Raw genomic sequence first — 25,705 nt, 5'->3', positions numbered from 1 at the left:
AAGAAGAAGAAGAAGAAGAAGAAGAAGAAGAAGAAGAAGAAGAAGAAGAAGAAGAAGAAGAAGAAGAAGAAGAAGAAGAAGAAGAAGAAGAAGAAGAAGAAGAAGAAGAAGAAGAAGAAGAAGAAGAAGAGGAAGAGGAGGAGTTTGGATTTATATCCCCCCTTTCTCTCCTGCAGTAAACTCAAAGGGGCTGACAATCTCCTTGCCCTTCCCCCCTCACAACAAACACCCTGTGAGGTGGGTGGGGCTGAGAGAGCTCCGAGAAGCTCGGACTAGCCCAAGGTCACCCAGCTGGCATTTGTGGGAGTGTACAGGCTAATCTGAATTCCCCAGATAAGCCTCCACAGCTCAGGTGGCAGAGCAGGGAATCAAACCCGGTTCCTCCAGATTAGATACATGAGCTCTTAACCTCCTACACCACTGCTTAACAGTAGCACAGACTTTGGAGTCTCAGGTGTTGTGCCTACGCTTTCTCCAATAAAGCTGACTGGGGATAAAATGAAATCTGAACTTATTGATTGAGGATATGCGACGGATCACATGACTGGCAATTTGCCAGAGCTGATATTCAGTGAGTATAGCAAAGGTGATTTGTCTGGCTGAGTTCCCACCCATCTCACCTCCCCAAAGCAAAGCTGTTGCTGGCCACAGAGCCAGGGGGTGAGATAACTACCTTCCCAGGTGTAAAGGCATCAACAAGTAGCCGTTAACGAAGCATGTCAAACAGGGTCAGTGAGGTGCCAACAGATTCCAGGAGTTATGGCACGCCTGCAAGGCAGGCGTTGACATCAGGGGAGGGGGGCACAGAATTAGTCCCAAGGGCTTTCTGACCTTTCTGACCCTGGCAGCAGCAGCAGCAGCGTAGTGGTTAAGAGCAGGTGCACTGTAATCTGGAGGAACAGGGTTTGATTCCCTGCTCTGCCACCTGAACTGTGGAGGCTTATCTGGGGAATTCAGATGGCTGCCCTGGGAAATGATTGCTTCCCAGTTTTTAAAGGTCCTCCCTGCCCAACTATGCAGCCTGGGAGGTGAGTTTTTTTTTTAAAGATGCACCTCTGTGCACAGGCATGACGGCAGCCTGCATTGCTTCCACGGGACAGGAGGTAGAGTGGGTTCCTTTATCCCGCCCGCAACCCGCTCTCCCTGTGCTGTGTGGAAGGGGCCTTGGATAGACAGCTAGAAGCCTTTCTTCTGCCTCTCCTATCTAGTACGGGCTTCTTTTACCAACCCCCCCCTTTCTGTTTCACTACGCAGCAGTGGCGTAGTGGCTAAGAGCAGGTGCACTCTGATCTGGAGGAACCGGGTTTGATTCCCCGCTCTGCCGCCTGAGCTGTGGAGGCTTATCTGGGGAATTCAGATCAGCCTGGGCACTCCCACACATGCCAGCTGGGTGAGCTTGGGCTAGTCACAGCTTCTGGGAGCTCTCTCAGCCCCACCTACCTCACAGGGTGTTTGTTGTGAGGGAGGGAGGGCAAGGAGATTGTAAGCCCCTTTGAGTCTCCTACAGGAGAGAAAGGGGGGATACAAACCCAAACCCTTCTTCTCTTCTCTTCTCTTCTCTTCTTCTCTTCTTCTTATAAGCAGCGAGCCCATGGGTGAAGGTCTTCCTCAAGCAACCCGATGGCAGAATTCTGCTCTGCAGGGACTCAGCTCTGCTTTCAAACTTGATAGGAGACCGTGAGCCTACCCCACAGGATGGTTGTGAGGATGAAATGGAGGAGAGCAAAATGATTTAAACTGCTTTTGATCTGCATTGGGGAGAAAGGTGGGGTATGAAGGAAGTCAGTAAATAAAATAAATCATGATGAGAATTCTGTGGACTCAAGGGTGGACTCTGATAAGACAGCCAGTTCCCCATGGGAAAGCTCCACACAACCCCAGAAGGGGGCTTATTTTGGGACCCTCTCGGATGCCTCCCATGGAGGAGAGGAGAGGGAAGGAGCAGCAGTGGCATAGGAGGTTAAGAGCCCATGTATCTAATCTGGAGGAACCGGGTTTGATTCCCAGCTCTACCGCCTGAGCTGTGGAGGCTTATCTGGGGAATTCAGATTAGCCTGTGCACTCCCACACACGCTAGCTGGGTGACCTTGGGCTAGTCACAGCTCTTTGGAGCTCTCTCAGCCCCACCTACCTCAGAGGGTGTTTGTTGTGAGGGGGGAAGGGCAAGGAGATTGTAAACCCCTTTGAGTCTCCTGCAGGAGAGAAAGGGGGGATATAAATCCAAACTCTTCTTCTCTTCTTCTAAAAGGAAAGACTGGCTTTGAGGAACAATTTCTTCCCTCCCAAAAGTGTTAGGGTGTTTTTGGGTATTGCGGGTTATATGGCCATGTTCCAGTAGCATTTTCTCCTGCATCTGTGGCTGGCATCTTCAGAGGATCTCCTTGGCTTACTGCCATCAGATCCTCGGAAGGTGCCAGCCACAGATGCAGGCAAAACATCAGGAGAAAATGCTACTGGAACACGGCCATGCAACCCGGAAAACCCACAACGCCCTGGTGATTCTGGCTGTGAAAGCCTTCGACAATAAATGTTACAGGCATTACTGACCCATTTTGGTGAATCCTAAACTGGACATCTTCAATTATTTGAGACCTTAGCAATCATTTCATGTTTGCTTCCAATCGCCAAAGTTATTTGTCTTTGCCGAAGTATTTTGCCACCAATGACATACATTTGCTGCTGTTATGTTTCTGCTGCTTCCCATTTTAATGTTTTTGTCCTTCTGTCCACTATTTATTTCTGTCAGTGTATTTTCACGTTCAGCACATGCCCCTCTCATTTATGGGTGTGTGTGTGTGTGTGTGTGTGTGTGTGTGTGTGTGCGCTTGTGCAGGATCCAGATCAAAACAACAGCACCTGATTGCCTTTTTTACAAGCATGTCCCAAACAGAATTGTTAGAGCAGACACTCTTTTGCCTGGGCTCCTGGGCTATATTTGGGCAGCATCAAAAATGAATTGTGGAGGGGGTGGGGGGAGAGTCCTAAATCATCCGCGGCTGGTGAAATGACATTGGCAGCCAGTGATGAGTCCAACCCTGACCACCCACCCCTCCTCCCCTCCGTTATTCCCTCTATCTTTCTCTCTCAATCAGCAAAAGAGTTTTCACAAGAGAAACATCCAACAATCGGCCCGCCTTTTGTATCGATCAAGACCATAAAAAAATCACGGCTCCGTCAACAAAAGGCCCTTTGACAGTCACCAAACATCCATTGAGAGTTTAACCTCGGCATTCAAGCCTTGCCTCGCATCCGGGCACGTTTCTCCTTTCTCCAGGATCACAATAGCAGCCGAGTATCAGCAAGTGGAAGATAACTGCCTCGACACAGAGCCGTTTTGTCCTTGTGGAAGAGTGACACACGCCGCGCAGACAAGAGATGGAACCCGACTTTCACCTATTATCGCTCCGTTCAGTTTCTAAACCCCGTATCCTCTTTCAAAAGCTCTTTCTTTCTTAATAGCTCATTTGGTTCCGAGCTTATTGTCTCACCGAGGACTTCCCCGATTAATATGTTTTATCGCCGCACGGCTAGCCTGCTAATTTTAATTGCTAGTCTTTTATCAGCTCAGTTCGAGAAAGACAGACTTTGTGCCAGTGAAAAGCACCTTCCGCTGAAGAAGGGCTCTTATCGCTCACCTGGTGACATCCAGAGCCATTCTTTTCTTTTGTACCTATTCATACTGTGTCGTTTCACAAAGGACAGAATTCCCAAGGCTGGAGAAAGGAGCACATTTTCCCAGGACCCTGGAGTGGCTTTTTCTGCATGGCTAGAAAGGTTATTTATTCTTGTCTCCTGGCCACGTCTGCCCGCAGATATAACACATCAAGCAAGAGGGACGGGCTCCATCTTCCACCTATGATAAACATACAGGATGGTCAGCTGCATCTTGGGAAATTCCTGGACATCTGGGGACACCACCTGGGGTGGGCGTGTTACCCAAATAGATGGTCTAATAATTCATCAGGGAGAATTAGAGGATAGAAGGCAGGTCAGTGAGAGATGAGTACCACCATTTTTTTAACCTGGTTCCAGTGGTGAGATCCAAACATTTTAATAACAGGTTCCAATGGTGGTAGGATTCAAACAGTGGCGCCGCTGCACTCAGGCACCTCCAGCCCCTATTGGGCAGGGAGGTTGCTTTAGTAATTCCTTCTCGACACTCAGAAAAAACTAGTAACCATTTCTAGAGAAGTGGTGAGTACTGGTTGGATCCCACCTCTGCCTGGTTCTATGTTATCCTGGGGTGTTGGTCCACATGGCTGCACATTTGGTGTAGGAATCCAGTGAAAACTGGGAGGAAATACTCAGAGGTGGGATCCAGCAGGTTCTCACAGGTTCCCGAGAGTAGGTTACTAATTATTTGTGTGTGCCGAGAGGGGGTTACTAATTGGGGATTTTGCCACGTGATTTTTGCCTTAGTTACGCCCCTCCTCTCAGCAGTAGCGCGCAGAACTTGAAGCAGTCTAGCAGGAGGTGCACTGGCGTGCGTGGCAGCCTGCGCCTGCGTGCATTCGTTTCCTGCCCAAGGACCGGCGCAGCAGCTGCGTCCTTGCCACAGCCCTGCCCAGGAATGCCCTGCCCCTGGAATGCCCTGCCACGCCCCCGTCGTGCCCCGCCCAGCCCCATTGGCGCTACACCACAATTTGAATCCCACCCACCATGGGAACCTGTTACTAAAATTTTTGGATCCCGCCGCTGGAAATACTCCCGCTTGTTTCGCATGAGCCCGGGACCTCTATATTTACATTGCCCGCTGATTTGAGCATGCCTGGTGTCCCGCATTCTGATTGCCGCGTTTTTGAGTGGCAGCTTGAACAAATGTCAGGCGGGGAGATCAGGCGGCTGGGCGGGAAAACTAAACCGGTCCAGCTCTTGATTGGTGTTTGCACTGTAGCAGGCTGTAGCAGGCTCACCCCGGTTTTTTTAAAAGAACCTCCAATTTGGCAGTTTCTGAGTACTCTGGGATGAGGGAAATATCACGGGGCAAGCCCACTTTAGGACATGGAACCGTGCGGAATTGTTGTATGGAACGGGGCATTCCTCTTGCTCAACCCAGGATACTTTAACCATGCAGAAACATCGATGGCCTTCTCAATGAAGGGGTGGGTACTGCTGCAGGGGTTTGTTAGTAATAGTTCTGTTCAAGGAGTATGCTTGGAGGAGAATTGGTGACATCAGTCCTGAGGAGATTAGTCGCCCCTGGCAGGAGACCTGTTGTCCTACAGTCTGCATTCCATTAACAGTATAAGGAGATGATGAGGTTAGTATTGGTGTCAGCCTTCCTAAGATGCCAGTCGTCCTCTGAGTGGACTCCATTTTGTCCCTGCTGGAGCCATGTTGAACCAAACATACGGCATACACACACATAGCATTAACACTCTCATAACTTCCCCTTAGAATCATGGGACTCGTCTGACCAGTAACAGGGAGGCAGGTCAGTGGAGCTGTGAAGCTGCAAAGTCCAGCCTCTAAACCTGCCGTCTCCTCCAGGGGAACTAAACTATCAAGTCTAGAAATCGGGTGTAATTCCTGGAGAACTCTACCTGCTCCCTGGAGGTTGGGAACCCTAAAAGCATGGGGGTATTTAAATTACAGCATGATGAACAATGCCGTTTTGGACTCCTGGTGGCATGGAGCCACGCACTCAGGACCGCAGAAGCAAATTATGTCTGTAGTTCCACGCCCCCCCCCTTAAGTGGTGTTTGATTGTTCTGCCTTGAAATTCTCCCATTTTGGTTTTGATGTGTTGTTCCTCGCCAGGGAATTGTTTATTGCCCTTATTTTGCTCTGCTCTTGACCCCGTGCAAAAGAGAACACCACAATGATTCACCTCCAAGCACTTCAAGCACACGAGTTGGTTCCCCCACCCCCTCCAGCTTCACCCCTCCAGCGTGGTGGATTCTAATCTGGAGAATGGGGTTTCATTCCCCACTCCTCCACCTGAGTGGCAGAGGCTTATCTAGTAGAAGAAGAAGAAGAAGAAGAAGAAGAAGAAGAAGAAGAAGAAGATGGGGGTGGGGGGGGGGGGGGGTAGAGGGGGTGGTGGGGGGGGGGGGGGGGGGGGGGGGGGGGGGGGGGAGGGGGGGGGGGGAGGAGAGAGGGGGGGGGGGGGGGGGGGGGGGGGGGGGGAGGGGGGGGGGGGGGGGGGAGGGGGGGGGGGGGGGGGGGGGGGGGGGGGGGGGGGGGTGGGGGGTGGGGGGGGGGGGGGGTTGGGGGGGGGGGGGGTGGTTGGGGGGGGGGGGGCGGGGGGGGGGGGGGGGGGGGGGGGGGGGGGGTGGGGGGGGGGGGGGGTGGGGGGGGGGGGGGGTGGGGGGGGGGGGGGGTGGGGGGGGGGGGGGGTGGGGGGGGGGGGGGGTGGGGGGGGGGGGGGGTGGGGGGGGGGGGGGGTGGGGGGGGGGGGGGGTGGGGGGGGGGGGGGGTGGGGGGGGGGGGGGGTGGGGGGGGGGGGGGGTGGGGGGGGGGGGGGGTGGGGGGGGGGGGGGGTGGGGGGGGGGGGGGGTGGGGGGGGGGGGGGGTGGGGGGGGGGGGGGGTGGGGGGGGGGGGGGGTGGGGGGGGGGGGGGGTGGGGGGGGGGGGGGGTGGGGGGGGGGGGGGGTGGGGGGGGGGGGGGGTGGGGGGGGGGGGGGGTGGGGGGGGGGGGGGGTGGGGGGGGGGGGGGGTGGGGGGGGGGGGGGGTGGGGGGGGGGGGGGGTGGGGGGGGGGGGGGGTGGGGGGGGGGGGGGGTGGGGGGGGGGGGGGGTGGGGGGGGGGGGGGGTGGGGGGGGGGGGGGGTGGGGGGGGGGGGGGGTGGGGGGGGGGGGGGGTGGGGGGGGGGGGGGGTGGGGGGGGGGGGGGGTGGGGGGGGGGGGGGGTGGGGGGGGGGGGGGGTGGGGGGGGGGGGGGGTGGGGGGGGGGGGGGGTGGGGGGGGGGGGGGGTGGGGGGGGGGGGGGGTGGGGGGGGGGGGGGGTGGGGGGGGGGGGGGGTGGGGGGGGGGGGGGGTGGGGGGGGGGGGGGGTGGGGGGGGGGGGGGGTGGGGGGGGGGGGGGGTGGGGGGGGGGGGGGGTGGGGGGGGGGGGGGGTGGGGGGGGGGGGGGGTGGGGGGGGGGGGGGGTGGGGGGGGGGGGGGGTGGGGGGGGGGGGGGGTGGGGGGGGGGGGGGGTGGGGGGGGGGGGGGGTGGGGGGGGGGGGGGGTGGGGGGGGGGGGGGGTGGGGGGGGGGGGGGGTGGGGGGGGGGGGGGGTGGGGGGGGGGGGGGGTGGGGGGGGGGGGGGGTGGGGGGGGGGGGGGGTGGGGGGGGGGGGGGGTGGGGGGGGGGGGGGGTGGGGGGGGGGGGGGGTGGGGGGGGGGGGGGGTGGGGGGGGGGGGGGGTGGGGGGGGGGGGGGGTGGGGGGGGGGGGGGGTGGGGGGGGGGGGGGGTGGGGGGGGGGGGGGGTGGGGGGGGGGGGGGGTGGGGGGGGGGGGGGGTGGGGGGGGGGGGGGGTGGGGGGGGGGGGGGGTGGGGGGGGGGGGGGGTGGGGGGGGGGGGGGGTGGGGGGGGGGGGGGGTGGGGGGGGGGGGGGGTGGGGGGGGGGGGGGGTGGGGGGGGGGGGGGGTGGGGGGGGGGGGGGGTGGGGGGGGGGGGGGGTGGGGGGGGGGGGGGGTGGGGGGGGGGGGGGGTGGGGGGGGGGGGGGGTGGGGGGGGGGGGGGGTGGGGGGGGGGGGGGGTGGGGGGGGGGGGGGGTGGGGGGGGGGGGGGGTGGGGGGGGGGGGGGGTGGGGGGGGGGGGGGGTGGGGGGGGGGGGGGGTGGGGGGGGGGGGGGGTGGGGGGGGGGGGGGGTGGGGGGGGGGGGGGGTGGGGGGGGGGGGGGGTGGGGGGGGGGGGGGGTGGGGGGGGGGGGGGGTGGGGGGGGGGGGGGGTGGGGGGGGGGGGGGGTGGGGGGGGGGGGGGGTGGGGGGGGGGGGGGGTGGGGGGGGGGGGGGGTGGGGGGGGGGGGGGGTGGGGGGGGGGGGGGGTGGGGGGGGGGGGGGGTGGGGGGGGGGGGGGGTGGGGGGGGGGGGGGGTGGGGGGGGGGGGGGGTGGGGGGGGGGGGGGGTGGGGGGGGGGGGGGGTGGGGGGGGGGGGGGGTGGGGGGGGGGGGGGGTGGGGGGGGGGGGGGGTGGGGGGGGGGGGGGGTGGGGGGGGGGGGGGGTGGGGGGGGGGGGGGGTGGGGGGGGGGGGGGGTGGGGGGGGGGGGGGGTGGGGGGGGGGGGGGGTGGGGGGGGGGGGGGGTGGGGGGGGGGGGGGGTGGGGGGGGGGGGGGGTGGGGGGGGGGGGGGGTGGGGGGGGGGGGGGGTGGGGGGGGGGGGGGGTGGGGGGGGGGGGGGGTGGGGGGGGGGGGGGGTGGGGGGGGGGGGGGGTGGGGGGGGGGGGGGGTGGGGGGGGGGGGGGGTGGGGGGGGGGGGGGGTGGGGGGGGGGGGGGGTGGGGGGGGGGGGGGGTGGGGGGGGGGGGGGGTGGGGGGGGGGGGGGGTGGGGGGGGGGGGGGGTGGGGGGGGGGGGGGGTGGGGGGGGGGGGGGGTGGGGGGGGGGGGGGGTGGGGGGGGGGGGGGGTGGGGGGGGGGGGGGGTGGGGGGGGGGGGGGGTGGGGGGGGGGGGGGGTGGGGGGGGGGGGGGGTGGGGGGGGGGGGGGGTGGGGGGGGGGGGGGGTGGGGGGGGGGGGGGGTGGGGGGGGGGGGGGGTGGGGGGGGGGGGGGGTGGGGGGGGGGGGGGGTGGGGGGGGGGGGGGGTGGGGGGGGGGGGGGGTGGGGGGGGGGGGGGGTGGGGGGGGGGGGGGGTGGGGGGGGGGGGGGGTGGGGGGGGGGGGGGGTGGGGGGGGGGGGGGGTGGGGGGGGGGGGGGGTGGGGGGGGGGGGGGGTGGGGGGGGGGGGGGGTGGGGGGGGGGGGGGGTGGGGGGGGGGGGGGGTGGGGGGGGGGGGGGGTGGGGGGGGGGGGGGGTGGGGGGGGGGGGGGGTGGGGGGGGGGGGGGGTGGGGGGGGGGGGGGGTGGGGGGGGGGGGGGGTGGGGGGGGGGGGGGGTGGGGGGGGGGGGGGGTGGGGGGGGGGGGGGGTGGGGGGGGGGGGGGGTGGGGGGGGGGGGGGGTGGGGGGGGGGGGGGGTGGGGGGGGGGGGGGGTGGGGGGGGGGGGGGGTGGGGGGGGGGGGGGGTGGGGGGGGGGGGGGGTGGGGGGGGGGGGGGGTGGGGGGGGGGGGGGGTGGGGGGGGGGGGGGGTGGGGGGGGGGGGGGGTGGGGGGGGGGGGGGGTGGGGGGGGGGGGGGGTGGGGGGGGGGGGGGGTGGGGGGGGGGGGGGGTGGGGGGGGGGGGGGGTGGGGGGGGGGGGGGGTGGGGGGGGGGGGGGGTGGGGGGGGGGGGGGGTGGGGGGGGGGGGGGGTGGGGGGGGGGGGGGGTGGGGGGGGGGGGGGGTGGGGGGGGGGGGGGGTGGGGGGGGGGGGGGGTGGGGGGGGGGGGGGGTGGGGGGGGGGGGGGGTGGGGGGGGGGGGGGGTGGGGGGGGGGGGGGGTGGGGGGGGGGGGGGGTGGGGGGGGGGGGGGGTGGGGGGGGGGGGGGGTGGGGGGGGGGGGGGGTGGGGGGGGGGGGGGGTGGGGGGGGGGGGGGGTGGGGGGGGGGGGGGGTGGGGGGGGGGGGGGGTGGGGGGGGGGGGGGGTGGGGGGGGGGGGGGGTGGGGGGGGGGGGGGGTGGGGGGGGGGGGGGGTGGGGGGGGGGGGGGGTGGGGGGGGGGGGGGGTGGGGGGGGGGGGGGGTGGGGGGGGGGGGGGGTGGGGGGGGGGGGGGGTGGGGGGGGGGGGGGGTGGGGGGGGGGGGGGGTGGGGGGGGGGGGGGGTGGGGGGGGGGGGGGGTGGGGGGGGGGGGGGGTGGGGGGGGGGGGGGGTGGGGGGGGGGGGGGGTGGGGGGGGGGGGGGGTGGGGGGGGGGGGGGGTGGGGGGGGGGGGGGGTGGGGGGGGGGGGGGGTGGGGGGGGGGGGGGGTGGGGGGGGGGGGGGGTGGGGGGGGGGGGGGGTGGGGGGGGGGGGGGGTGGGGGGGGGGGGGGGTGGGGGGGGGGGGGGGTGGGGGGGGGGGGGGGTGGGGGGGGGGGGGGGTGGGGGGGGGGGGGGGTGGGGGGGGGGGGGGGTGGGGGGGGGGGGGGGTGGGGGGGGGGGGGGGTGGGGGGGGGGGGGGGTGGGGGGGGGGGGGGGTGGGGGGGGGGGGGGGTGGGGGGGGGGGGGGGTGGGGGGGGGGGGGGGTGGGGGGGGGGGGGGGTGGGGGGGGGGGGGGGTGGGGGGGGGGGGGGGTGGGGGGGGGGGGGGGTGGGGGGGGGGGGGGGTGGGGGGGGGGGGGGGTGGGGGGGGGGGGGGGTGGGGGGGGGGGGGGGTGGGGGGGGGGGGGGGTGGGGGGGGGGGGGGGTGGGGGGGGGGGGGGGTGGGGGGGGGGGGGGGTGGGGGGGGGGGGGGGTGGGGGGGGGGGGGGGTGGGGGGGGGGGGGGGTGGGGGGGGGGGGGGGTGGGGGGGGGGGGGGGTGGGGGGGGGGGGGGGTGGGGGGGGGGGGGGGTGGGGGGGGGGGGGGGTGGGGGGGGGGGGGGGTGGGGGGGGGGGGGGGTGGGGGGGGGGGGGGGTGGGGGGGGGGGGGGGTGGGGGGGGGGGGGGGTGGGGGGGGGGGGGGGTGGGGGGGGGGGGGGGTGGGGGGGGGGGGGGGTGGGGGGGGGGGGGGGTGGGGGGGGGGGGGGGTGGGGGGGGGGGGGGGTGGGGGGGGGGGGGGGTGGGGGGGGGGGGGGGTGGGGGGGGGGGGGGGTGGGGGGGGGGGGGGGTGGGGGGGGGGGGGGGTGGGGGGGGGGGGGGGTGGGGGGGGGGGGGGGTGGGGGGGGGGGGGGGTGGGGGGGGGGGGGGGTGGGGGGGGGGGGGGGTGGGGGGGGGGGGGGGTGGGGGGGGGGGGGGGTGGGGGGGGGGGGGGGTGGGGGGGGGGGGGGGTGGGGGGGGGGGGGGGTGGGGGGGGGGGGGGGTGGGGGGGGGGGGGGGTGGGGGGGGGGGGGGGTGGGGGGGGGGGGGGGTGGGGGGGGGGGGGGGTGGGGGGGGGGGGGGGTGGGGGGGGGGGGGGGTGGGGGGGGGGGGGGGTGGGGGGGGGGGGGGGTGGGGGGGGGGGGGGGTGGGGGGGGGGGGGGGTGGGGGGGGGGGGGGGTGGGGGGGGGGGGGGGTGGGGGGGGGGGGGGGTGGGGGGGGGGGGGGGTGGGGGGGGGGGGGGGTGGGGGGGGGGGGGGGTGGGGGGGGGGGGGGGTGGGGGGGGGGGGGGGTGGGGGGGGGGGGGGGTGGGGGGGGGGGGGGGTGGGGGGGGGGGGGGGTGGGGGGGGGGGGGGGTGGGGGGGGGGGGGGGTGGGGGGGGGGGGGGGTGGGGGGGGGGGGGGGTGGGGGGGGGGGGGGGTGGGGGGGGGGGGGGGTGGGGGGGGGGGGGGGTGGGGGGGGGGGGGGGTGGGGGGGGGGGGGGGTGGGGGGGGGGGGGGGTGGGGGGGGGGGGGGGTGGGGGGGGGGGGGGGTGGGGGGGGGGGGGGGTGGGGGGGGGGGGGGGTGGGGGGGGGGGGGGGTGGGGGGGGGGGGGGGTGGGGGGGGGGGGGGGTGGGGGGGGGGGGGGGTGGGGGGGGGGGGGGGTGGGGGGGGGGGGGGGTGGGGGGGGGGGGGGGTGGGGGGGGGGGGGGGTGGGGGGGGGGGGGGGTGGGGGGGGGGGGGGGTGGGGGGGGGGGGGGGTGGGGGGGGGGGGGGGTGGGGGGGGGGGGGGGTGGGGGGGGGGGGGGGTGGGGGGGGGGGGGGGTGGGGGGGGGGGGGGGTGGGGGGGGGGGGGGGTGGGGGGGGGGGGGGGTGGGGGGGGGGGGGGGTGGGGGGGGGGGGGGGTGGGGGGGGGGGGGGGTGGGGGGGGGGGGGGGTGGGGGGGGGGGGGGGTGGGGGGGGGGGGGGGTGGGGGGGGGGGGGGGTGGGGGGGGGGGGGGGTGGGGGGGGGGGGGGGTGGGGGGGGGGGGGGGTGGGGGGGGGGGGGGGTGGGGGGGGGGGGGGGTGGGGGGGGGGGGGGGTGGGGGGGGGGGGGGGTGGGGGGGGGGGGGGGTGGGGGGGGGGGGGGGTGGGGGGGGGGGGGGGTGGGGGGGGGGGGGGGTGGGGGGGGGGGGGGGTGGGGGGGGGGGGGGGTGGGGGGGGGGGGGGGTGGGGGGGGGGGGGGGTGGGGGGGGGGGGGGGTGGGGGGGGGGGGGGGTGGGGGGGGGGGGGGGTGGGGGGGGGGGGGGGTGGGGGGGGGGGGGGGTGGGGGGGGGGGGGGGTGGGGGGGGGGGGGGGTGGGGGGGGGGGGGGGTGGGGGGGGGGGGGGGTGGGGGGGGGGGGGGGTGGGGGGGGGGGGGGGTGGGGGGGGGGGGGGGTGGGGGGGGGGGGGGGTGGGGGGGGGGGGGGGTGGGGGGGGGGGGGGGTGGGGGGGGGGGGGGGTGGGGGGGGGGGGGGGTGGGGGGGGGGGGGGGTGGGGGGGGGGGGGGGTGGGGGGGGGGGGGGGTGGGGGGGGGGGGGGGTGGGGGGGGGGGGGGGTGGGGGGGGGGGGGGGTGGGGGGGGGGGGGGGTGGGGGGGGGGGGGGGTGGGGGGGGGGGGGGGTGGGGGGGGGGGGGGGTGGGGGGGGGGGGGGGTGGGGGGGGGGGGGGGTGGGGGGGGGGGGGGGTGGGGGGGGGGGGGGGTGGGGGGGGGGGGGGGTGGGGGGGGGGGGGGGTGGGGGGGGGGGGGGGTGGGGGGGGGGGGGGGTGGGGGGGGGGGGGGGTGGGGGGGGGGGGGGGTGGGGGGGGGGGGGGGTGGGGGGGGGGGGGGGTGGGGGGGGGGGGGGGTGGGGGGGGGGGGGGGTGGGGGGGGGGGGGGGTGGGGGGGGGGGGGGGTGGGGGGGGGGGGGGGTGGGGGGGGGGGGGGGTGGGGGGGGGGGGGGGTGGGGGGGGGGGGGGGTGGGGGGGGGGGGGGGTGGGGGGGGGGGGGGGTGGGGGGGGGGGGGGGTGGGGGGGGGGGGGGGTGGGGGGGGGGGGGGGTGGGGGGGGGGGGGGGTGGGGGGGGGGGGGGGTGGGGGGGGGGGGGGGTGGGGGGGGGGGGGGGTGGGGGGGGGGGGGGGTGGGGGGGGGGGGGGGTGGGGGGGGGGGGGGGTGGGGGGGGGGGGGGGTGGGGGGGGGGGGGGGTGGGGGGGGGGGGGGGTGGGGGGGGGGGGGGGTGGGGGGGGGGGGGGGTGGGGGGGGGGGGGGGTGGGGGGGGGGGGGGGTGGGGGGGGGGGGGGGTGGGGGGGGGGGGGGGTGGGGGGGGGGGGGGGTGGGGGGGGGGGGGGGTGGGGGGGGGGGGGGGTGGGGGGGGGGGGGGGTGGGGGGGGGGGGGGGTGGGGGGGGGGGGGGGTGGGGGGGGGGGGGGGTGGGGGGGGGGGGGGGTGGGGGGGGGGGGGGGTGGGGGGGGGGGGGGGTGGGGGGGGGGGGGGGTGGGGGGGGGGGGGGGTGGGGGGGGGGGGGGGTGGGGGGGGGGGGGGGTGGGGGGGGGGGGGGGTGGGGGGGGGGGGGGGTGGGGGGGGGGGGGGGTGGGGGGGGGGGGGGGTGGGGGGGGGGGGGGGTGGGGGGGGGGGGGGGTGGGGGGGGGGGGGGGTGGGGGGGGGGGGGGGTGGGGGGGGGGGGGGGTGGGGGGGGGGGGGGGTGGGGGGGGGGGGGGGTGGGGGGGGGGGGGGGTGGGGGGGGGGGGGGGTGGGGGGGGGGGGGGGTGGGGGGGGGGGGGGGTGGGGGGGGGGGGGGGTGGGGGGGGGGGGGGGTGGGGGGGGGGGGGGGTGGGGGGGGGGGGGGGTGGGGGGGGGGGGGGGTGGGGGGGGGGGGGGGTGGGGGGGGGGGGGGGTGGGGGGGGGGGGGGGTGGGGGGGGGGGGGGGTGGGGGGGGGGGGGGGTGGGGGGGGGGGGGGGTGGGGGGGGGGGGGGGTGGGGGGGGGGGGGGGTGGGGGGGGGGGGGGGTGGGGGGGGGGGGGGGTGGGGGGGGGGGGGGGTGGGGGGGGGGGGGGGTGGGGGGGGGGGGGGGTGGGGGGGGGGGGGGGTGGGGGGGGGGGGGGGTGGGGGGGGGGGGGGGTGGGGGGGGGGGGGGGTGGGGGGGGGGGGGGGTGGGGGGGGGGGGGGGTGGGGGGGGGGGGGGGTGGGGGGGGGGGGGGGTGGGGGGGGGGGGGGGTGGGGGGGGGGGGGGGTGGGGGGGGGGGGGGGTGGGGGGGGGGGGGGGTGGGGGGGGGGGGGGGTGGGGGGGGGGGGGGGTGGGGGGGGGGGGGGGTGGGGGGGGGGGGGGGTGGGGGGGGGGGGGGGTGGGGGGGGGGGGGGGTGGGGGGGGGGGGGGGTGGGGGGGGGGGGGGGTGGGGGGGGGGGGGGGTGGGGGGGGGGGGGGGTGGGGGGGGGGGGGGGTGGGGGGGGGGGGGGGTGGGGGGGGGGGGGGGTGGGGGGGGGGGGGGGTGGGGGGGGGGGGGGGTGGGGGGGGGGGGGGGTGGGGGGGGGGGGGGGTGGGGGGGGGGGGGGGTGGGGGGGGGGGGGGGTGGGGGGGGGGGGGGGTGGGGGGGGGGGGGGGTGGGGGGGGGGGGGGGTGGGGGGGGGGGGGGGTGGGGGGGGGGGGGGGTGGGGGGGGGGGGGGGTGGGGGGGGGGGGGGGTGGGGGGGGGGGGGGGTGGGGGGGGGGGGGGGTGGGGGGGGGGGGGGGTGGGGGGGGGGGGGGGTGGGGGGGGGGGGGGGTGGGGGGGGGGGGGGGTGGGGGGGGGGGGGGGTGGGGGGGGGGGGGGGTGGGGGGGGGGGGGGGTGGGGGGGGGGGGGGGTGGGGGGGGGGGGGGGTGGGGGGGGGGGGGGGTGGGGGGGGGGGGGGGTGGGGGGGGGGGGGGGTGGGGGGGGGGGGGGGTGGGGGGGGGGGGGGGTGGGGGGGGGGGGGGGTGGGGGGGGGGGGGGGTGGGGGGGGGGGGGGGTGGGGGGGGGGGGGGGTGGGGGGGGGGGGGGGTGGGGGGGGGGGGGGGTGGGGGGGGGGGGGGGTGGGGGGGGGGGGGGGTGGGGGGGGGGGGGGGTGGGGGGGGGGGGGGGTGGGGGGGGGGGGGGGTGGGGGGGGGGGGGGGTGGGGGGGGGGGGGGGTGGGGGGGGGGGGGGGTGGGGGGGGGGGGGGGTGGGGGGGGGGGGGGGTGGGGGGGGGGGGGGGTGGGGGGGGGGGGGGGTGGGGGGGGGGGGGGGTGGGGGGGGGGGGGGGTGGGGGGGGGGGGGGGTGGGGGGGGGGGGGGGTGGGGGGGGGGGGGGGTGGGGGGGGGGGGGGGTGGGGGGGGGGGGGGGTGGGGGGGGGGGGGGGTGGGGGGGGGGGGGGGTGGGGGGGGGGGGGGGTGGGGGGGGGGGGGGGTGGGGGGGGGGGGGGGTGGGGGGGGGGGGGGGTGGGGGGGGGGGGGGGTGGGGGGGGGGGGGGGTGGGGGGGGGGGGGGGTGGGGGGGGGGGGGGGTGGGGGGGGGGGGGGGTGGGGGGGGGGGGGGGTGGGGGGGGGGGGGGGTGGGGGGGGGGGGGGGTGGGGGGGGGGGGGGGTGGGGGGGGGGGGGGGTGGGGGGGGGGGGGGGTGGGGGGGGGGGGGGGTGGGGGGGGGGGGGGGTGGGGGGGGGGGGGGGTGGGGGGGGGGGGGGGTGGGGGGGGGGGGGGGTGGGGGGGGGGGGGGGTGGGGGGGGGGGGGGGTGGGGGGGGGGGGGGGTGGGGGGGGGGGGGGGTGGGGGGGGGGGGGGGTGGGGGGGGGGGGGGGTGGGGGGGGGGGGGGGTGGGGGGGGGGGGGGGTGGGGGGGGGGGGGGGTGGGGGGGGGGGGGGGTGGGGGGGGGGGGGGGTGGGGGGGGGGGGGGGTGGGGGGGGGGGGGGGTGGGGGGGGGGGGGGGTGGGGGGGGGGGGGGGTGGGGGGGGGGGGGGGTGGGGGGGGGGGGGGGTGGGGGGGGGGGGGGGTGGGGGGGGGGGGGGGTGGGGGGGGGGGGGGGTGGGGGGGGGGGGGGGTGGGGGGGGGGGGGGGTGGGGGGGGGGGGGGGTGGGGGGGGGGGGGGGTGGGGGGGGGGGGGGGTGGGGGGGGGGGGGGGTGGGGGGGGGGGGGGGTGGGGGGGGGGGGGGGTGGGGGGGGGGGGGGGTGGGGGGGGGGGGGGGTGGGGGGGGGGGGGGGTGGGGGGGGGGGGGGGTGGGGGGGGGGGGGGGTGGGGGGGGGGGGGGGTGGGGGGGGGGGGGGGTGGGGGGGGGGGGGGGTGGGGGGGGGGGGGGGTGGGGGGGGGGGGGGGTGGGGGGGGGGGGGGGTGGGGGGGGGGGGGGGTGGGGGGGGGGGGGGGTGGGGGGGGGGGGGGGTGGGGGGGGGGGGGGGTGGGGGGGGGGGGGGGTGGGGGGGGGGGGGGGTGGGGGGGGGGGGGGGTGGGGGGGGGGGGGGGTGGGGGGGGGGGGGGGTGGGGGGGGGGGGGGGTGGGGGGGGGGGGGGGTGGGGGGGGGGGGGGGTGGGGGGGGGGGGGGGTGGGGGGGGGGGGGGGTGGGGGGGGGGGGGGGTGGGGGGGGGGGGGGGTGGGGGGGGGGGGGGGTGGGGGGGGGGGGGGGTGGGGGGGGGGGGGGGTGGGGGGGGGGGGGGGTGGGGGGGGGGGGGGGTGGGGGGGGGGGGGGGTGGGGGGGGGGGGGGGTGGGGGGGGGGGGGGGTGGGGGGGGGGGGGGGTGGGGGGGGGGGGGGGTGGGGGGGGGGGGGGGTGGGGGGGGGGGGGGGTGGGGGGGGGGGGGGGTGGGGGGGGGGGGGGGTGGGGGGGGGGGGGGGTGGGGGGGGGGGGGGGTGGGGGGGGGGGGGGGTGGGGGGGGGGGGGGGTGGGGGGGGGGGGGGGTGGGGGGGGGGGGGGGTGGGGGGGGGGGGGGGTGGGGGGGGGGGGGGGTGGGGGGGGGGGGGGGTGGGGGGGGGGGGGGGTGGGGGGGGGGGGGGGTGGGGGGGGGGGGGGGTGGGGGGGGGGGGGGGTGGGGGGGGGGGGGGGTGGGGGGGGGGGGGGGTGGGGGGGGGGGGGGGTGGGGGGGGGGGGGGGTGGGGGGGGGGGGGGGTGGGGGGGGGGGGGGGTGGGGGGGGGGGGGGGTGGGGGGGGGGGGGGGTGGGGGGGGGGGGGGGTGGGGGGGGGGGGGGGTGGGGGGGGGGGGGGGTGGGGGGGGGGGGGGGTGGGGGGGGGGGGGGGTGGGGGGGGGGGGGGGTGGGGGGGGGGGGGGGTGGGGGGGGGGGGGGGTGGGGGGGGGGGGGGGTGGGGGGGGGGGGGGGTGGGGGGGGGGGGGGGTGGGGGGGGGGGGGGGTGGGGGGGGGGGGGGGTGGGGGGGGGGGGGGGTGGGGGGGGGGGGGGGTGGGGGGGGGGGGGGGTGGGGGGGGGGGGGGGTGGGGGGGGGGGGGGGTGGGGGGGGGGGGGGGTGGGGGGGGGGGGGGGTGGGGGGGGGGGGGGGTGGGGGGGGGGGGGGGTGGGGGGGGGGGGGGGTGGGGGGGGGGGGGGGTGGGGGGGGGGGGGGGTGGGGGGGGGGGGGGGTGGGGGGGGGGGGGGGTGGGGGGGGGGGGGGGTGGGGGGGGGGGGGGGTGGGGGGGGGGGGGGGTGGGGGGGGGGGGGGGTGGGGGGGGGGGGGGGTGGGGGGGGGGGGGGGTGGGGGGGGGGGGGGGTGGGGGGGGGGGGGGGTGGGGGGGGGGGGGGGTGGGGGGGGGGGGGGGTGGGGGGGGGGGGGGGTGGGGGGGGGGGGGGGTGGGGGGGGGGGGGGGTGGGGGGGGGGGGGGGTGGGGGGGGGGGGGGGTGGGGGGGGGGGGGGGTGGGGGGGGGGGGGGGTGGGGGGGGGGGGGGGTGGGGGGGGGGGGGGGTGGGGGGGGGGGGGGGTGGGGGGGGGGGGGGGTGGGGGGGGGGGGGGGTGGGGGGGGGGGGGGGTGGGGGGGGGGGGGGGTGGGGGGGGGGGGGGGTGGGGGGGGGGGGGGGTGGGGGGGGGGGGGGGTGGGGGGGGGGGGGGGTGGGGGGGGGGGGGGGTGGGGGGGGGGGGGGGTGGGGGGGGGGGGGGGTGGGGGGGGGGGGGGGTGGGGGGGGGGGGGGGTGGGGGGGGGGGGGGGTGGGGGGGGGGGGGGGTGGGGGGGGGGGGGGGTGGGGGGGGGGGGGGGTGGGGGGGGGGGGGGGTGGGGGGGGGGGGGGGTGGGGGGGGGGGGGGGTGGGGGGGGGGGGGGGTGGGGGGGGGGGGGGGTGGGGGGGGGGGGGGGTGGGGGGGGGGGGGGGTGGGGGGGGGGGGGGGTGGGGGGGGGGGGGGGTGGGGGGGGGGGGGGGTGGGGGGGGGGGGGGGTGGGGGGGGGGGGGGGTGGGGGGGGGGGGGGGTGGGGGGGGGGGGGGGTGGGGGGGGGGGGGGGTGGGGGGGGGGGGGGGTGGGGGGGGGGGGGGGTGGGGGGGGGGGGGGGTGGGGGGGGGGGGGGGTGGGGGGGGGGGGGGGTGGGGGGGGGGGGGGGTGGGGGGGGGGGGGGGTGGGGGGGGGGGGGGGTGGGGGGGGGGGGGGGTGGGGGGGGGGGGGGGTGGGGGGGGGGGGGGGTGGGGGGGGGGGGGGGTGGGGGGGGGGGGGGGTGGGGGGGGGGGGGGGTGGGGGGGGGGGGGGGTGGGGGGGGGGGGGGGTGGGGGGGGGGGGGGGTGGGGGGGGGGGGGGGTGGGGGGGGGGGGGGGTGGGGGGGGGGGGGGGTGGGGGGGGGGGGGGGTGGGGGGGGGGGGGGGTGGGGGGGGGGGGGGGTGGGGGGGGGGGGGGGTGGGGGGGGGGGGGGGTGGGGGGGGGGGGGGGTGGGGGGGGGGGGGGGTGGGGGGGGGGGGGGGTGGGGGGGGGGGGGGGTGGGGGGGGGGGGGGGTGGGGGGGGGGGGGGGTGGGGGGGGGGGGGGGTGGGGGGGGGGGGGGGTGGGGGGGGGGGGGGGTGGGGGGGGGGGGGGGTGGGGGGGGGGGGGGGTGGGGGGGGGGGGGGGTGGGGGGGGGGGGGGGTGGGGGGGGGGGGGGGTGGGGGGGGGGGGGGGTGGGGGGGGGGGGGGGTGGGGGGGGGGGGGGGTGGGGGGGGGGGGGGGTGGGGGGGGGGGGGGGTGGGGGGGGGGGGGGGTGGGGGGGGGGGGGGGTGGGGGGGGGGGGGGGTGGGGGGGGGGGGGGGTGGGGGGGGGGGGGGGTGGGGGGGGGGGGGGGTGGGGGGGGGGGGGGGTGGGGGGGGGGGGGGGTGGGGGGGGGGGGGGGTGGGGGGGGGGGGGGGTGGGGGGGGGGGGGGGTGGGGGGGGGGGGGGGTGGGGGGGGGGGGGGGTGGGGGGGGGGGGGGGTGGGGGGGGGGGGGGGTGGGGGGGGGGGGGGGTGGGGGGGGGGGGGGGTGGGGGGGGGGGGGGGTGGGGGGGGGGGGGGGTGGGGGGGGGGGGGGGTGGGGGGGGGGGGGGGTGGGGGGGGGGGGGGGTGGGGGGGGGGGGGGGTGGGGGGGGGGGGGGGTGGGGGGGGGGGGGGGTGGGGGGGGGGGGGGGTGGGGGGGGGGGGGGGTGGGGGGGGGGGGGGGTGGGGGGGGGGGGGGGTGGGGGGGGGGGGGGGTGGGGGGGGGGGGGGGTGGGGGGGGGGGGGGGTGGGGGGGGGGGGGGGTGGGGGGGGGGGGGGGTGGGGGGGGGGGGGGGTGGGGGGGGGGGGGGGTGGGGGGGGGGGGGGGTGGGGGGGGGGGGGGGTGGGGGGGGGGGGGGGTGGGGGGGGGGGGGGGTGGGGGGGGGGGGGGGTGGGGGGGGGGGGGGGTGGGGGGGGGGGGGGGTGGGGGGGGGGGGGGGTGGGGGGGGGGGGGGGTGGGGGGGGGGGGGGGTGGGGGGGGGGGGGGGTGGGGGGGGGGGGGGGTGGGGGGGGGGGGGGGTGGGGGGGGGGGGGGGTGGGGGGGGGGGGGGGTGGGGGGGGGGGGGGGTGGGGGGGGGGGGGGGTGGGGGGGGGGGGGGGTGGGGGGGGGGGGGGGTGGGGGGGGGGGGGGGTGGGGGGGGGGGGGGGTGGGGGGGGGGGGGGGTGGGGGGGGGGGGGGGTGGGGGGGGGGGGGGGTGGGGGGGGGGGGGGGTGGGGGGGGGGGGGGGTGGGGGGGGGGGGGGGTGGGGGGGGGGGGGGGTGGGGGGGGGGGGGGGTGGGGGGGGGGGGGGGTGGGGGGGGGGGGGGGTGGGGGGGGGGGGGGGTGGGGGGGGGGGGGGGTGGGGGGGGGGGGGGGTGGGGGGGGGGGGGGGTGGGGGGGGGGGGGGGTGGGGGGGGGGGGGGGTGGGGGGGGGGGGGGGTGGGGGGGGGGGGGGGTGGGGGGGGGGGGGGGTGGGGGGGGGGGGGGGTGGGGGGGGGGGGGGGTGGGGGGGGGGGGGGGTGGGGGGGGGGGGGGGTGGGGGGGGGGGGGGGTGGGGGGGGGGGGGGGTGGGGGGGGGGGGGGGTGGGGGGGGGGGGGGGTGGGGGGGGGGGGGGGTGGGGGGGGGGGGGGGTGGGGGGGGGGGGGGGTGGGGGGGGGGGGGGGTGGGGGGGGGGGGGGGTGGGGGGGGGGGGGGGTGGGGGGGGGGGGGGGTGGGGGGGGGGGGGGGTGGGGGGGGGGGGGGGTGGGGGGGGGGGGGGGTGGGGGGGGGGGGGGGTGGGGGGGGGGGGGGGTGGGGGGGGGGGGGGGTGGGGGGGGGGGGGGGTGGGGGGGGGGGGGGGTGGGGGGGGGGGGGGGTGGGGGGGGGGGGGGGTGGGGGGGGGGGGGGGTGGGGGGGGGGGGGGGTGGGGGGGGGGGGGGGTGGGGGGGGGGGGGGGTGGGGGGGGGGGGGGGTGGGGGGGGGGGGGGGTGGGGGGGGGGGGGGGTGGGGGGGGGGGGGGGTGGGGGGGGGGGGGGGTGGGGGGGGGGGGGGGTGGGGGGGGGGGGGGGTGGGGGGGGGGGGGGGTGGGGGGGGGGGGGGGTGGGGGGGGGGGGGGGTGGGGGGGGGGGGGGGTGGGGGGGGGGGGGGGTGGGGGGGGGGGGGGGTGGGGGGGGGGGGGGGTGGGGGGGGGGGGGGGTGGGGGGGGGGGGGGGTGGGGGGGGGGGGGGGTGGGGGGGGGGGGGGGTGGGGGGGGGGGGGGGTGGGGGGGGGGGGGGGTGGGGGGGGGGGGGGGTGGGGGGGGGGGGGGGTGGGGGGGGGGGGGGGTGGGGGGGGGGGGGGGTGGGGGGGGGGGGGGGTGGGGGGGGGGGGGGGTGGGGGGGGGGGGGGGTGGGGGGGGGGGGGGGTGGGGGGGGGGGGGGGTGGGGGGGGGGGGGGGTGGGGGGGGGGGGGGGTGGGGGGGGGGGGGGGTGGGGGGGGGGGGGGGTGGGGGGGGGGGGGGGTGGGGGGGGGGGGGGGTGGGGGGGGGGGGGGGTGGGGGGGGGGGGGGGTGGGGGGGGGGGGGGGTGGGGGGGGGGGGGGGTGGGGGGGGGGGGGGGTGGGGGGGGGGGGGGGTGGGGGGGGGGGGGGGTGGGGGGGGGGGGGGGTGGGGGGGGGGGGGGGTGGGGGGGGGGGGGGGTGGGGGGGGGGGGGGGTGGGGGGGGGGGGGGGTGGGGGGGGGGGGGGGTGGGGGGGGGGGGGGGTGGGGGGGGGGGGGGGTGGGGGGGGGGGGGGGTGGGGGGGGGGGGGGGTGGGGGGGGGGGGGGGTGGGGGGGGGGGGGGGTGGGGGGGGGGGGGGGTGGGGGGGGGGGGGGGTGGGGGGGGGGGGGGGTGGGGGGGGGGGGGGGTGGGGGGGGGGGGGGGTGGGGGGGGGGGGGGGTGGGGGGGGGGGGGGGTGGGGGGGGGGGGGGGTGGGGGGGGGGGGGGGTGGGGGGGGGGGGGGGTGGGGGGGGGGGGGGGTGGGGGGGGGGGGGGGTGGGGGGGGGGGGGGGTGGGGGGGGGGGGGGGTGGGGGGGGGGGGGGGTGGGGGGGGGGGGGGGTGGGGGGGGGGGGGGGTGGGGGGGGGGGGGGGTGGGGGGGGGGGGGGGTGGGGGGGGGGGGGGGTGGGGGGGGGGGGGGGTGGGGGGGGGGGGGGGTGGGGGGGGGGGGGGGTGGGGGGGGGGGGGGGTGGGGGGGGGGGGGGGTGGGGGGGGGGGGGGGTGGGGGGGGGGGGGGGTGGGGGGGGGGGGGGGTGGGGGGGGGGGGGGGTGGGGGGGGGGGGGGGTGGGGGGGGGGGGGGGTGGGGGGGGGGGGGGGTGGGGGGGGGGGGGGGTGGGGGGGGGGGGGGGTGGGGGGGGGGGGGGGTGGGGGGGGGGGGGGGTGGGGGGGGGGGGGGGTGGGGGGGGGGGGGGGTGGGGGGGGGGGGGGGTGGGGGGGGGGGGGGGTGGGGGGGGGGGGGGGTGGGGGGGGGGGGGGGTGGGGGGGGGGGGGGGTGGGGGGGGGGGGGGGTGGGGGGGGGGGGGGGTGGGGGGGGGGGGGGGTGGGGGGGGGGGGGGGTGGGGGGGGGGGGGGGTGGGGGGGGGGGGGGGTGGGGGGGGGGGGGGGTGGGGGGGGGGGGGGGTGGGGGGGGGGGGGGGTGGGGGGGGGGGGGGGTGGGGGGGGGGGGGGGTGGGGGGGGGGGGGGGTGGGGGGGGGGGGGGGTGGGGGGGGGGGGGGGTGGGGGGGGGGGGGGGTGGGGGGGGGGGGGGGTGGGGGGGGGGGGGGGTGGGGGGGGGGGGGGGTGGGGGGGGGGGGGGGTGGGGGGGGGGGGGGGTGGGGGGGGGGGGGGGTGGGGGGGGGGGGGGGTGGGGGGGGGGGGGGGTGGGGGGGGGGGGGGGTGGGGGGGGGGGGGGGTGGGGGGGGGGGGGGGTGGGGGGGGGGGGGGGTGGGGGGGGGGGGGGGTGGGGGGGGGGGGGGGTGGGGGGGGGGGGGGGTGGGGGGGGGGGGGGGTGGGGGGGGGGGGGGGTGGGGGGGGGGGGGGGTGGGGGGGGGGGGGGGTGGGGGGGGGGGGGGGTGGGGGGGGGGGGGGGTGGGGGGGGGGGGGGGTGGGGGGGGGGGGGGGTGGGGGGGGGGGGGGGTGGGGGGGGGGGGGGGTGGGGGGGGGGGGGGGTGGGGGGGGGGGGGGGTGGGGGGGGGGGGGGGTGGGGGGGGGGGGGGGTGGGGGGGGGGGGGGGTGGGGGGGGGGGGGGGTGGGGGGGGGGGGGGGTGGGGGGGGGGGGGGGTGGGGGGGGGGGGGGGTGGGGGGGGGGGGGGGTGGGGGGGGGGGGGGGTGGGGGGGGGGGGGGGTGGGGGGGGGGGGGGGTGGGGGGGGGGGGGGGTGGGGGGGGGGGGGGGTGGGGGGGGGGGGGGGTGGGGGGGGGGGGGGGTGGGGGGGGGGGGGGGTGGGGGGGGGGGGGGGTGGGGGGGGGGGGGGGTGGGGGGGGGGGGGGGTGGGGGGGGGGGGGGGTGGGGGGGGGGGGGGGTGGGGGGGGGGGGGGGTGGGGGGGGGGGGGGGTGGGGGGGGGGGGGGGTGGGGGGGGGGGGGGGTGGGGGGGGGGGGGGGTGGGGGGGGGGGGGGGTGGGGGGGGGGGGGGGTGGGGGGGGGGGGGGGTGGGGGGGGGGGGGGGTGGGGGGGGGGGGGGGTGGGGGGGGGGGGGGGTGGGGGGGGGGGGGGGTGGGGGGGGGGGGGGGTGGGGGGGGGGGGGGGTGGGGGGGGGGGGGGGTGGGGGGGGGGGGGGGTGGGGGGGGGGGGGGGTGGGGGGGGGGGGGGGTGGGGGGGGGGGGGGGTGGGGGGGGGGGGGGGTGGGGGGGGGGGGGGGTGGGGGGGGGGGGGGGTGGGGGGGGGGGGGGGTGGGGGGGGGGGGGGGTGGGGGGGGGGGGGGGTGGGGGGGGGGGGGGGTGGGGGGGGGGGGGGGTGGGGGGGGGGGGGGGTGGGGGGGGGGGGGGGTGGGGGGGGGGGGGGGTGGGGGGGGGGGGGGGTGGGGGGGGGGGGGGGTGGGGGGGGGGGGGGGTGGGGGGGGGGGGGGGTGGGGGGGGGGGGGGGTGGGGGGGGGGGGGGGTGGGGGGGGGGGGGGGTGGGGGGGGGGGGGGGTGGGGGGGGGGGGGGGTGGGGGGGGGGGGGGGTGGGGGGGGGGGGGGGTGGGGGGGGGGGGGGGTGGGGGGGGGGGGGGGTGGGGGGGGGGGGGGGTGGGGGGGGGGGGGGGTGGGGGGGGGGGGGGGTGGGGGGGGGGGGGGGTGGGGGGGGGGGGGGGTGGGGGGGGGGGGGGGTGGGGGGGGGGGGGGGTGGGGGGGGGGGGGGGTGGGGGGGGGGGGGGGTGGGGGGGGGGGGGGGTGGGGGGGGGGGGGGGTGGGGGGGGGGGGGGGTGGGGGGGGGGGGGGGTGGGGGGGGGGGGGGGTGGGGGGGGGGGGGGGTGGGGGGGGGGGGGGGTGGGGGGGGGGGGGGGTGGGGGGGGGGGGGGGTGGGGGGGGGGGGGGGTGGGGGGGGGGGGGGGTGGGGGGGGGGGGGGGTGGGGGGGGGGGGGGGTGGGGGGGGGGGGGGGTGGGGGGGGGGGGGGGTGGGGGGGGGGGGGGGTGGGGGGGGGGGGGGGTGGGGGGGGGGGGGGGTGGGGGGGGGGGGGGGTGGGGGGGGGGGGGGGTGGGGGGGGGGGGGGGTGGGGGGGGGGGGGGGTGGGGGGGGGGGGGGGTGGGGGGGGGGGGGGGTGGGGGGGGGGGGGGGTGGGGGGGGGGGGGGGTGGGGGGGGGGGGGGGTGGGGGGGGGGGGGGGTGGGGGGGGGGGGGGGTGGGGGGGGGGGGGGGTGGGGGGGGGGGGGGGTGGGGGGGGGGGGGGGTGGGGGGGGGGGGGGGTGGGGGGGGGGGGGGGTGGGGGGGGGGGGGGGTGGGGGGGGGGGGGGGTGGGGGGGGGGGGGGGTGGGGGGGGGGGGGGGTGGGGGGGGGGGGGGGTGGGGGGGGGGGGGGGTGGGGGGGGGGGGGGGTGGGGGGGGGGGGGGGTGGGGGGGGGGGGGGGTGGGGGGGGGGGGGGGTGGGGGGGGGGGGGGGTGGGGGGGGGGGGGGGTGGGGGGGGGGGGGGGTGGGGGGGGGGGGGGGTGGGGGGGGGGGGGGGTGGGGGGGGGGGGGGGTGGGGGGGGGGGGGGGTGGGGGGGGGGGGGGGTGGGGGGGGGGGGGGGTGGGGGGGGGGGGGGGTGGGGGGGGGGGGGGGTGGGGGGGGGGGGGGGTGGGGGGGGGGGGGGGTGGGGGGGGGGGGGGGTGGGGGGGGGGGGGGGTGGGGGGGGGGGGGGGTGGGGGGGGGGGGGGGTGGGGGGGGGGGGGGGTGGGGGGGGGGGGGGGTGGGGGGGGGGGGGGGTGGGGGGGGGGGGGGGTGGGGGGGGGGGGGGGTGGGGGGGGGGGGGGGTGGGGGGGGGGGGGGGTGGGGGGGGGGGGGGGTGGGGGGGGGGGGGGGTGGGGGGGGGGGGGGGTGGGGGGGGGGGGGGGTGGGGGGGGGGGGGGGTGGGGGGGGGGGGGGGTGGGGGGGGGGGGGGGTGGGGGGGGGGGGGGGTGGGGGGGGGGGGGGGTGGGGGGGGGGGGGGGTGGGGGGGGGGGGGGGTGGGGGGGGGGGGGGGTGGGGGGGGGGGGGGGTGGGGGGGGGGGGGGGTGGGGGGGGGGGGGGGTGGGGGGGGGGGGGGGTGGGGGGGGGGGGGGGTGGGGGGGGGGGGGGGTGGGGGGGGGGGGGGGTGGGGGGGGGGGGGGGTGGGGGGGGGGGGGGGTGGGGGGGGGGGGGGGTGGGGGGGGGGGGGGGTGGGGGGGGGGGGGGGTGGGGGGGGGGGGGGGTGGGGGGGGGGGGGGGTGGGGGGGGGGGGGGGTGGGGGGGGGGGGGGGTGGGGGGGGGGGGGGGTGGGGGGGGGGGGGGGTGGGGGGGGGGGGGGGTGGGGGGGGGGGGGGGTGGGGG

Source organism: Sphaerodactylus townsendi, linkage group LG02, assembly GCF_021028975.2.
Source record: "Sphaerodactylus townsendi isolate TG3544 linkage group LG02, MPM_Stown_v2.3, whole genome shotgun sequence".
Classification (NCBI taxonomy): domain Eukaryota; kingdom Metazoa; phylum Chordata; class Lepidosauria; order Squamata; family Sphaerodactylidae; genus Sphaerodactylus; species Sphaerodactylus townsendi.
The sequence above is the reverse complement of the archived record's forward strand: the minus strand, read 5'-3'. Positions refer to the sequence as shown.